This window comes from Bos grunniens, chromosome 3 (genome assembly GCF_055505025.1).
Source record: "Bos grunniens cultivar Pamir isolate PY7600 chromosome 3, Bosgru_T2T1.0, whole genome shotgun sequence".
Taxonomy (NCBI): domain Eukaryota; kingdom Metazoa; phylum Chordata; class Mammalia; order Artiodactyla; family Bovidae; genus Bos; species Bos grunniens.
The window spans coordinates 107,675,024-107,686,187 of NC_141167.1; positions in this window are offsets into that span (position 1 = coordinate 107,675,024).

An 11,164-nucleotide genomic window follows, 5' to 3' on the forward strand; every position below is an offset into this window, starting at 1 on the left:
GTTGTGTCTCTTGCCAATTCTTGGGATGACATCCTTCTGGGAGGGGGTTATTGGGGCTCAGGTAAGGGGATGACTCTGTGGGCTCCTCCCCCTCTCTGGTGAACCCCAGCTACCTACCCCTACTGCATGCAGCTGTCACCTCTGTCTTGGGGCTGTAGTTTGCCTCCTAGTACCATGGCCATCTTGTCTGCATGGTAGTGAAGGAGCCTTGGGTCAAGTTTCCTAGACCTTCAGACCCCAATTGCCTGTCTCTGTGTTTCATTCAGGAAGGCTGCAGTGGGAGGAATTGAAGTTAGATGGGGTGGTGGACAGGATGGAAGCATTGCTGGGGTGAGTCTTCCTTGTATCGGAGTTCCCAAAACAGAGCAAGCACACAATACAACAAATGGTTGAGAAAGAAAGAGAGGTGGGGCGAGCTTGCATACATGGGTGCATGTATGCATGTGTGTGTGTGTGTACATGTGGCTGGGACAGGGAAGGAGTAGGGTAAAGGAGTGGCTGAGGGAAGCAGGACCCCTTCTTCCTTCCACTTTGTCACGCTTCTTGGCTCTGAGTGCTTTGAGGTCCGTTCCTGGAGGCCAGGGACTGAGCAAGGTGGCTATTTCCTAAGGACCAGGTAGGCTGTCTCCCCATTCCATTCTGCCTGAGGGAGGAGCATGCTCTCCCTGCCCCTCTGTCCCTTGGAACACCACTGGTCTTACTTAGTGGCCTGAGGCTTCTGTCAACTCTGAGGCCGGGTGAGGTCCCCCCACCCCGGGACCTGGGCCCTGTCCCCATCTTCCTCACCCAGGAGCAGGGAGAAGCAATTCCACCCCCCCTACTCCAGCCCCATCACTTCCAATCACCTGCCCATCTCCTGCAATAACCCACGCTCTCCATGGCTCCTCAGGGCCGACAGCATGGCTGTCTCTTTTCCCTGGGTGTCCAGCTCCCCCCACCCGGTGATTCAATCTGGGTCTTATCACCCCGAGGCCTAGCCCGATGGTGTCTGCCTCTTGTCCAGGCTGGTTAGTGCTAATGGAGGTCTGACCCAAGGCTGCAGGTTGATTGATGGGGGGGTCTGGTCTCTGAAGGCCAAGTTCAGAAGCTCTCTTCTCATGTCCTGGGCTGGGTGGGGCTGGCAAGGCACCACTCCTGGGGAGGGAGGGCTTAAGCAGAAGTGATTGGGAGGAAAGGAGGTTGGAATATGCTGGGAGAGACAGGGTCGGAGGATCAGATCCAACGAGTGAGCCCAGAGACAGTGCGAAGAGAGAGACTGTGCAGAAAAAGAAAGGGAGAAGACCTGTAGACATGGAGACAGGCCAAGAGACTGCAGGGAAGGTGCATACAGAGAAGGAGTAAGAGACATGCAGCTGGGTGGACACAAGTGGAGAGACAGGTGCAGATCAGTGGCATAAGCAGACACAAGTGGGACAAGCGGCTGAATCAGGTAGTCCTGGAGAAGAGCATGGCCTCCTGTGGGGGGGAGCCTTCTGGCTCATCCACACTCCCATCTCCCCCACCTCCTCTGCCCCTTGAGCCTCTCTTCCAGGCCGGGGAGGGAGGTAGGACACACTTCCAGCCTTGGAGACTCTGCCGGTAGAGGCGTAGGGGGCCTGGGGTTGGCTGGCACTGAGCATCACTGAAGCAGAGGGGATGGAGGTCAGGTAGCAGAAGGGACCTGCCAGGGCAGGTGGAGCATTTCCAAGGGTAAGAGCATCAGAGGCTTTTAATACCACAGCTGGAGGTGTTGCAGGGAGAGCTGGGCAGGTGAGGCGAGGGGTTCTGGGAACAAGGTTAAGACAAGAAAAGGAAACTTCTGTGAGGGTGTGGGAGAGGGCACTGGATAGCTTTTATCCATCTGGGAACAGGTGCTGAAGCCAGTGAAGCCAGTCTCTCTGGTCCCTTTGGGCAGTTGGCGTCTGCGGCCTTGTCCTGGGTGGTGCGGAGGGAGCCCTGCCTAGTCCCGCCCCTTCACTGAGGGACTCGCTGATGAGCGCTTTGACAGGCACAGCTGTCTGCTCCACACAGTCACGTGTGTCCCTGCAAACATGGGCGGCACACAGCTCCCCCTACCCCAACTGTTGGATCCTGTTGTGTGCAATGGTGCTCCCCTCCACCCGCCATGACATGACACTTGCCCGTCCCCTGTTAATCTCCTCCTGACTGTGCCAAGTCCATTAACTGCCCACCCCTGCCACTGCCACACACACACCAAGGGCTGAGCACCAGATAAGACGAGCACCTACAGGGGGATCAGTGGAATGGGGCCCTGAGGACCCCATGGGGACCTGTGCCGGGGACAGCCACTTGAGGCTGTGGGGATCAGACATCTGAGTCCCCCGCATCTCTCATGGTTCCCTGCTCTATCCCTCCTTCTCAGGGAGAGCTGTCTCGGTTGGGAATCAAAGGATCAGATGAGCTGGTGGGTCCTACAAGAAGACCCAGCATGGAGGAAAGAACCCAGAACTCCCTTCTCTAAGGAGGCTTCTGCCAAATCCTCCATTGAGAGGTGCAGCAGCCAGCGTGGCTCCCCAGGCACCCCCAGTGGGGGGATGGGCTCTCTACAGAACCCAGGGGTCCAAGACTTCCCAGCTTTCCCAACCAGCCTCTGCCTCCTTCTGCCTGCTCCCTCGGAGGCAAGGTTCCCGACAGGAGAGCAGAGCATCTGTTTAGGTTTCCAGGAACAGTGCAGGCAGAGTGCTGGGGCAGCCTGGGTAGAGAACGTCCTGTCCTGGGTCCTCTGGAGCCCCCAAGTTGAAGAGAGATCCTAGAGAAAATTCCGGACTCCATAGGCCAAGGACTCTCTAAGTACCAGCTGGAGAAAGCCTGTCCTGCCCAATTCCTAAAGTGACCTGCTTGATGAGAGAAAGGCTGACAGTCCCAGGAGGAGCCAGGACTCAGAAAGACCAACTTTCGGTCTAACCAGGCTGAACCACCAGGCAGTTCAGCCTCCCCTCCGGGAGGAGTGAGGTGACTCCGTGGCTCTAAGCATCAGTCACCTCCCAACCGTTTCTCTCTGTCCTCTGACTCCCACCCCAGCTCTGATAGACTCTAGTGCTAAGATGGAAAGTTTGAGCAGCTTGGGCTCTAGGGCAGTGGGGAGAAAAGAGACGTGGAGCCGGGAGAGACAGAGATAAGACGGGGCCAGAGATGCTGGTGGAGCTCAAAGGGGCAAAGAGGGCCAAGGAGACAGAGAAGCAGCCTGGGGCCACGCAAAGAAACAAGAGGTGCACGCACGGGGCAGACAGAAAAAAGCTAGAGAGCGCCAGATTGGGGCCAGGGTCCTGGGGCAGTGTGTTTTATTCTGAGCCCTGCCTCTAGTCGTGCCTTGGACTAAGGGACTCTTCAGCTCCCCTTCCACTCAGCTGGGTCCCTTCCTCTTTTTCCAGGGCTTGGTTCCCCGAAGGTTAAGCTCTAGACTCTGCTGCCAGAATGCCGGGTTCTGCACCTACCAGCTGGGTGATGCTGAGTAATTTACTCAGTCTTTCTGTGTCTTAGCGTCCTCCTCTACAAAATGCAGATGATAACAGCACCAATCTCCTAGGCTCATTACGAGGTTCAAACAAGTCTCATGAGTAAACCTCTTCCAATGGGGCCTAACCGGTGGGTGGTAGGTGCTGTGTGAATGTTTGCCGTTTTCATTCTTCCCTTTCCCACCCTTCTTCCTCCTTTCCCACCTCCTTCTCTCTTTCCTGTGACAGGTTTTGAGCACCCCCAGTCCCAGGCCTGGCCCTGGTCTTTGGGGTGTGATAAGCCAGGCTGGCAGGAAGAATGTTTTGGGGGGACGTGCGTGTGTGAGTGCTCAGTCGCTCAGTGGTGTCTGACTCTTTGCCACCCTATGGACTGTAGCCCGCCAGGCTTCTCTGTCCATGGGATTCTCCAGGCAAGAATACTGGAGGGGGTTGCCATTTTCTTCTCCAGGGGACCTTCCTGACCCAAGGCTTGAACCTGCATCTCTTATGTCTCCTACATTGGCAGGTGGGTTCTTTACCACTGGCACCACCTGGGGAGCCTTTTGGGGGGATAGTGCTCACCAAAAAGGAGCTCTTGTCCCTTGATCCCAACTACCCCCTCCAGCTGCAGCAGCTTTATAGAGAGATCCAGCCTGGCTGTGAAGTGTGTGAGGGAGGAAGGGGCTTATCTCTTCCCCCGAAACTCCATGGGCTGTGGGTCTCCAGCCCTGGTGAATGATGAGCGCCAAGTATGCAGGGAGAGCAGGGCCAGAGCAGCCCCCATTCACCACTCCTTCAACTCCCAAGTGGGAACTCCCCTCCTGGCTCACCTCCTCTGGGCAGCCCTCAGGGATTACTCAGACCTTGGCACCTCTGTAGGGTGCTTCTGAGGCCATGAATCCTCCCAGACTCTGAGTCGAGTCTCCAGTGTATACAACCAGGGGTGGGAAACATGCTTCTGAGGCTTTCTATCTGTTATCCCTGTGGCCTCCTGATCCTGAGTGTCAGGAAGTCCTTTCTGCGGTCTGCCCTCCTGCTTCCCACCTGGATCTGAAGGGGTTACTCAGCTCCAGGCCCGCCCACTGCAGGTCCCAGCTGCCTGGGGCCTGTGGTCAGAGCTAATGTAGGTGGGAGTTGGAGGACAAGAAGGGATAAAGTTATTAGCATCTTCATCTTTGAGGGATATCGATTGTTGAGTCTCCAGGCTCACTTGGTCTTATAACGGGGCTCACGGGGGTGTTGGGAGGGGCTCAGAAAAAAATCTCATGAAGCCACCGCACCCCTTATCCTTGAGTGGGAACTGGGCTGCCTGGGGTTTCTCAAAGGAAGACACTCAAAGACACAGTTTGGGGGGCAAGGGCTGAGAGGGGAGTTAGGTTTGGTGCCCTGGGCTGGACAGCTGGGGTAGATGCGGGCTTGGTTTCAGCTCACTACCCTTTGCTTTAAGGTGTGTGTGTGTGTGTGTGTGTGTGTGCGCGTACATGTGTAAGAGAGAGAGAGGGAGGGAGGGAGGAGAAGGCTGGCATCCCTTCTCCTGAGGCTCATACACTTTCATCTGAGGCAAAGCCTCCTCCGTTGACACTCGAATGTTCTGGACACGTTACATGCCCCTCTCCACGCAGCTGACTGAGCGCTCCTGGTGTGATGCTGGGTGTGGTGGTGGGCAGTCCCCCAGCAGAGTGTGTGGCCCCCTTCCCACCCAGTGTGACTTTGGCCCCAGTGTGTCAGGGGTTGTGTTTGTATGTGGCCGTCCCTGTGTGAAAGCTTGTGTCAGCTGGGCTCTCTGCCCACATCTGTGCAGAGTCTTGCTCCTGACTTGGAAACACCAGGGATATAGCTGGGCAGGGAGCTCGGGGATCTGACTGTCCACTTCGTCCACGGGGCCTCTCTTCCAGCCAGAGGTCTTTCGGCTCCTGGCCGGCCAGCTGCAGAGGTGGGGACGAAGCCTAGACTCCCAGGATGAGAGGACGCTGTGGGGGTGCTGGGGACGAGGGGCACAGTCTCCCTCCCTTCCTTACGTCCCTCCCTCCGGACTCCTCTCTTCCTCCAGCAGCAGGGAGGAGCGGGCAGGAATGGCTTCTTGGGCAGGGGTCAGACTCTGTTCTTTTTCCCCCGAAGGAGCTGGCTTCCCTTGTGCTGGGCCGGGAGAGGAGGTAATTAATGACAGGGGGGCCAGGAGGGGAGAGTGTTCAGGGCTAATGTTGGTATTAATCAGGAGCTGGTCCCCAGCGACGGATAGGATTCAGCCTGGGCCCTGTGTGTGTGTGTGTGTGTTGGGAAGTGGGGGGCAATGGAGGACCAGGAACTCCTGGCTCATCCCATCAGCCTCCCTCCCTCCCCATAGTGCCCCCACCTCCCTTGCTCTTGTTTTGCTGGAAGTCCCTTCTGCTGTCTGTCCTCCACCCTCCTGCTGATGGAGGGCCCGGCTCCCTTCTCAAGTCCAAGTCCACCCCTGGATGTGGGGGTGGAGCAGGCCCCCGCCCCCACCCCTCCACTAGCCCTTATTGCGGGCAGGCGTGCACGTTAGGTGATTCCCGAGGCTGTCAGCCCTGCTAATTGCCTCTCAACCTTCCCCTCATCACCAGGGCGGCCCCCCACGAACTCCATTAGCCCCCCCTCTCTCCCCTGATAGCCCCTAAATCAGCCCCAATTATTCACAGGAGGCGGGGCGGTCTGGGCTGAGCTGTGATTACAGCTAGAGTGGAGGGAGTGAGGGACGGAGCTTGAGTGCCAGGCAGCCTGGCGGGCAGGCCGTAGGCAGGGCTGGGAGGAGGAGTATAGGGGTGGGGACTTTCGGGCAGATTCAAGTCAGAGACTACCCAGGGAGGAACATGGGAGCCTGAAATAAGGAGGGAAGTTCAGGCCAGAAGGCAGGCAATGGGTGGGGTGTGTGTGCCACAGCTTGTATTTCAGCCTCCCCTCCACTAACATCCAGAAAGGAGAAGGAAAGGGTCAGCCGGGCGCACGCCCTATGAGAGTGGGTCGTCCTAACCGCTGTCATCAGCATCGCTGCCAACCGTTTACGACGAGCCTGGTTGGAGAGGCAGGGACAGCAGCTAGAGCCTGCTGTATTTTCTCCTTTCGGGTTTTCCCGAGAGGCTCTCAGGGACCCTTCCGCTACCATGGGCTGTGTTTGGGGCAGAACCGCAGGCCCCTTGCTTCCCTGTCTGTGTCCTGGAGCACTTTGGTGTGGCTGTGGCTGAGACAGGGAGTGGCCTGAGGTGAGTTGTATGTCCAGGTGACCGTGGGACCAGCCCAGAGTCAACTCTCAGCCCCTCTTTCCAAGCTGGATCAGGGAGCCCTCTCCAGCCCTTCCAACTCTTTTAAGGCCTCTGGAATGCTTCACCAGTCCCTCCCTCTCCTGGAGGAGAGAGGCACCCATGCCCTCTGTTAGCGCTTGCTGCTGTGCCCTGAGCTCACACGCTCCTTGGCACCTCTGCTCATCCATACCATCACACGGCTCCCTGGATCAGTGCCGGGGCCTCCTCCCCAGTTTTCCTGCTTCCAACCATGCCCCTCAGAGGCTATTTTCTTTTTTTAACACAACAGTCATTCTTTTAAAGTCTGAGTTGAATCATGTCCTTCCTCTGTCAAATCAACAGCCTAACTACAACCTACAGGGCCCTGCAGATTTGACCTCCAGGTTCCTCTGTCCTCAACAACTCCCAGCATGCTCCCTGCTACTCACTAGGTTCCAGTCCCCTAGCTAGTCTGGCCCCAGGGCCTTTGCACATGCTCTTCCCCTGTCTGGAATGCCCTTACCCCAGAAAGCTGTGTGGCTCCCTCCCTCACCTCATTTAGGGTTTCACCTGGAGGCTGCCTTTTCAGTGAGGACTTTCCTGACCACCTTTCCAAACAAACTACCCCCAGTGCTCCCCATCACTCTTCCTGTTTTGTTTTACTTTATTGTTTGTAATAACACTGTCTTCTGATGCATCATGATTTTATGGATTTTGTTTTTCAGCTCTTCGCTGGCATTACTACTGGGATGAAAGCTTCATTTTATTCCCTTTCATATTTAGGCAGAGGTTTTTGCCTATCTTGTTCATATCTCTAGACCCTATGCCTGTGCATAATAGGTGCTCACCAAATCTTTTTTCATGAATGAATGAAGGAATAATTAACTCCTGGATTAGCATGTGAGCTCTCTGAGGGGAGAAACTTTTCTCCCCTTAATAAGTTATTAAATGAAAAGGTCTTCTAAGTGTGCCTAGTAATCAGTAGGGTTTAATAAAAGTTAGCAGTTGCCTTCAACATCACCACGATGTCATTTCCTCTGTATTCTGGGCACTAGGCGCCAGTATCAGGCCACCCAAGTTGGCTATTCTCTTGCTCTCTGTACATCCCCTGCTTCACCTACACCCTGCTCCTATGACTGATCTTCCCTCTTAATCATAGAGCCTAATCAGTAAACGGCTACATATTCATTCCTGGCCCCAGCTAGTGATTGTTCTAATCTTTAGGTCAGAACTATCTTCACTGCGGTAGTTTATCAAAAGGGGGAGCCCCTCTGCTGGCTACCCTGCTAACCCATGAACCAACCTGACGTCAATTCCTCTATAACTGGAACCACCCCCACCTCCCCAGTGGCTCCAAGACTTTGCTTCAGATGTGTAAGATCCCCCATCTGTTAAACCACTGATGTCTTTATCAATAACTCTGGGCTCTTTCTTTGATCTTGAGGCTGGGAAATTACAGGGCTTGCAGGCCTGTGGGATGCAGCCCAACAACAGGAAAACACAAAACCGGTGCTGTTGAACAAAAGGGTAAATGAGGACCTTAGACTCCCTTGTACCTTCCAGGGAGGCAACAGGGGAACTTCCATCCTTCTCGCTGGGCCCAGGAGGCAGAGTTGGTGCAGAGACTTGGAAGATCTTTGCACAGGGTGGCACCATTCACTCTAAATTTTATTGAGTATTTACTTACTTTGTACCAGGCCCTGAGATCCCAAAGATGATATCAACCTGGCCCCAGTACTTGAAGAACTAAGAGTTTAGCAAAAGAGAGGCAAGTTAAGCTTTCATATAGAGGAGTGAGATGGGGAGAAGCTGGAAAGGCTCCCAGAGAAAGGACAGTCGAGCTGAACGTGAAAAGATGAGAACAAGTTGTCGGGGTCCAGGTGCATGTTGGAAAAGAATTTTCCAGACATGAGACAGAATGAGAGGGAAATAAAGTTTATTAGAGTGGGAGACGCTGTTAGAACAGCGGGCCAGCTCAAGGGAGAACGGACATTGAATGGGGATCCTTAATCCACTTTTATACCCAGGGTACAAGGAGTGGGGTCTTGCGTGTCATTTGCTGATTGGATGAGGCACGTGTACTGGGTGGGGGGAGAGTAAGGCAAATACCTCCTTCCTATAGGGTAGGAGAGGAGACAGGTTATATTGTTCCATTAATAGTTACAACATAGGGGAGGGATGGAGAAGGCAATGGCACCCCACTCCAGTAGTCTTGCCTGGAGAATCCCAGGGACGGGGGAGCCTGGTGGGCTGCCGTCTGTGAGGTCGCACAGAGTCAGACACGACTGACGTGACTTAGCAGCAGCAGCAGCAGGGGAGGGAAGGATGATAAGGGTCTGGTTTTTCCATTCCTGCATTCCAAGACCCTCCTTGGTTATCTGCTCTTTCATCCTTGGGTCACCTCACAAGTGAGCCAGGTGAAGGAGGGAGGAGCCCACATTCTTCCTCTCTATCTAGCCCTCTGTCTCCCCATTTGCCTCATGAAAGTGATCCATCAAATGACCTTCAAAGCCCCTCTGGCCTCAGACATACTGCCACTCTATGGTCTTTGGCCTCCGGACCAGGATCTGTCCTCTGGTTTCTGCTGTCCCCTGCTGGAGACTTTTGGTAACTCTGGAGTCAGGAGAAGCAACATCCAACCTTGCCTTCTTTCCCCAAAGTGAGCAGCACTCTCCAATCTGAGCCTTCCCTTCACCTCCCATCACACCAAACAAAACAACACTAGCTTTTCTCTCTGATAGAGAATATTCTCAATACATATTTTTGACAAATGGCTTGAAACCAGAATACATGAAGAATTCATACTTGTTATAACCCAGCAATACCACTTCTAAATAGTTACAGAAATAAATGAAAACATGTTCACACAAGACTTGTGTATGATTGTTCATAGTAGCTTTATTCATAATAGCCTAAAACTGGAAAAAAACTCAATGCCTATCAACTGGTGTAGACACAAATTGTGATATATCTGTACAATGGAATATCACTCAGTGGTAAGCAAGGAACAAAAGATTTATGGTAAATGAAAGAAGATAGACATGAATGAATACATATTGTATAACCTAGATAGCATATTGAAAAGCAGAGACATTACTTTGCCAACAAAGGTCCATCTAGTCAAGGCTATGGTTTTTCCAGTGGTCATGTATGGATGTGAGAGTTGGACTGTGAAGAAAGCTGAGCACTGAAGAATTGATGCTTTTGAACTGTGGTGTTGGAGAAGACTCTTGAGAGTCCCTTGGACTGCAAGGAGACCCAACCAGTCCATTCTGAAGGAGATCAGTCCTGGGATTTCTTTGGAAGGAATGATGCTAAAGCTGAAACTCCAGTACTTTGGCCACCTCATGCGAAGAGTTGACTCATTGGAAAAGACTCTGATGCTGGGTGGGATTGGGGGCAGGAGGAGAAGGGGACGACAGAGGATGAGATGGCTGGATGGCATCACTGACTCGATGGACGTGAGTCTGAGTGAACTCCGGGAGTTGGTGATGGACAGGGAGGCCTGGCATGGTGTGATTCGTGGGGTCGCAAAGAGTCGGACACGACTGAGAAACTGAACTGAACTGAACTGAGGTCCATTTCTATGAAATTCTAGAACAAAAAATCTACAGTGACAGCAGATTAGAGATTTCATAGGGCTGGCTTTGGGGAGTGAGGATGGAGTAGCGGATGGAACATTATCCGCAAAGGAGTACAAGGGAAGTTTTGGAGAGAGGAAAAGGGTTTTTAAAAAAAGTTTTTGGCAGATGACACATTTGTCAAAACTAATCAAACTTGGGGAACTTCCCTGGGAAAGTCCTAGTGGTTAGGATTCAGAGCTTTCACAGCCCAGGTCAATGGCCTGGGCTCAATTCCTGGTCAGGGAACTAAGATGCCACAAGCCCCATGGCACGCCAAAACAAAACAAAAATAAATAACCCCCCCCCAAAAAAAAACAAAACAGCATCAAACTAAGACGTTGAACAAAGTGAACAAGCCAGATACATATTGTAAGGACAAATAATGTATGATTCCACTTATATGAAGTACTGAATCAAATTCATGGAAGCTGAAAGTAGAATTAGAGGGGCTGGGGAGGAGGAATGAGGAGTTATAGCTACATGGGTACAGTTTCAGTTTGGGATATGAAAAACTTACGGAAGTGGCTGGTGATGATGGTTGAACAATATGAATGTACTTTATGCCCATTGAACTGTACACTTAAACATGGTTAAAATGATAAAATTCATATTTTACCACCATAAAAATGTAAAAGAACCCCATCGAACACTTTTAAGTGGGTGTTTTTAAAAACTGTATGTCAATCATATTACCGCAATAAAGTTGAAGTCGCCAAAGAGGAATGTACTTGTCTTGCTTTTCCTGAACTATTGTATCTTTTTCTGTCCCGGGCGGGGGTTTGTAGAGAGAGCCGTGTAATCAGACGATCCAAAGAACTTAGTTCAAATCCTGCGTTTGCCACTTGCTGGTGCCTAATTACATGAACAT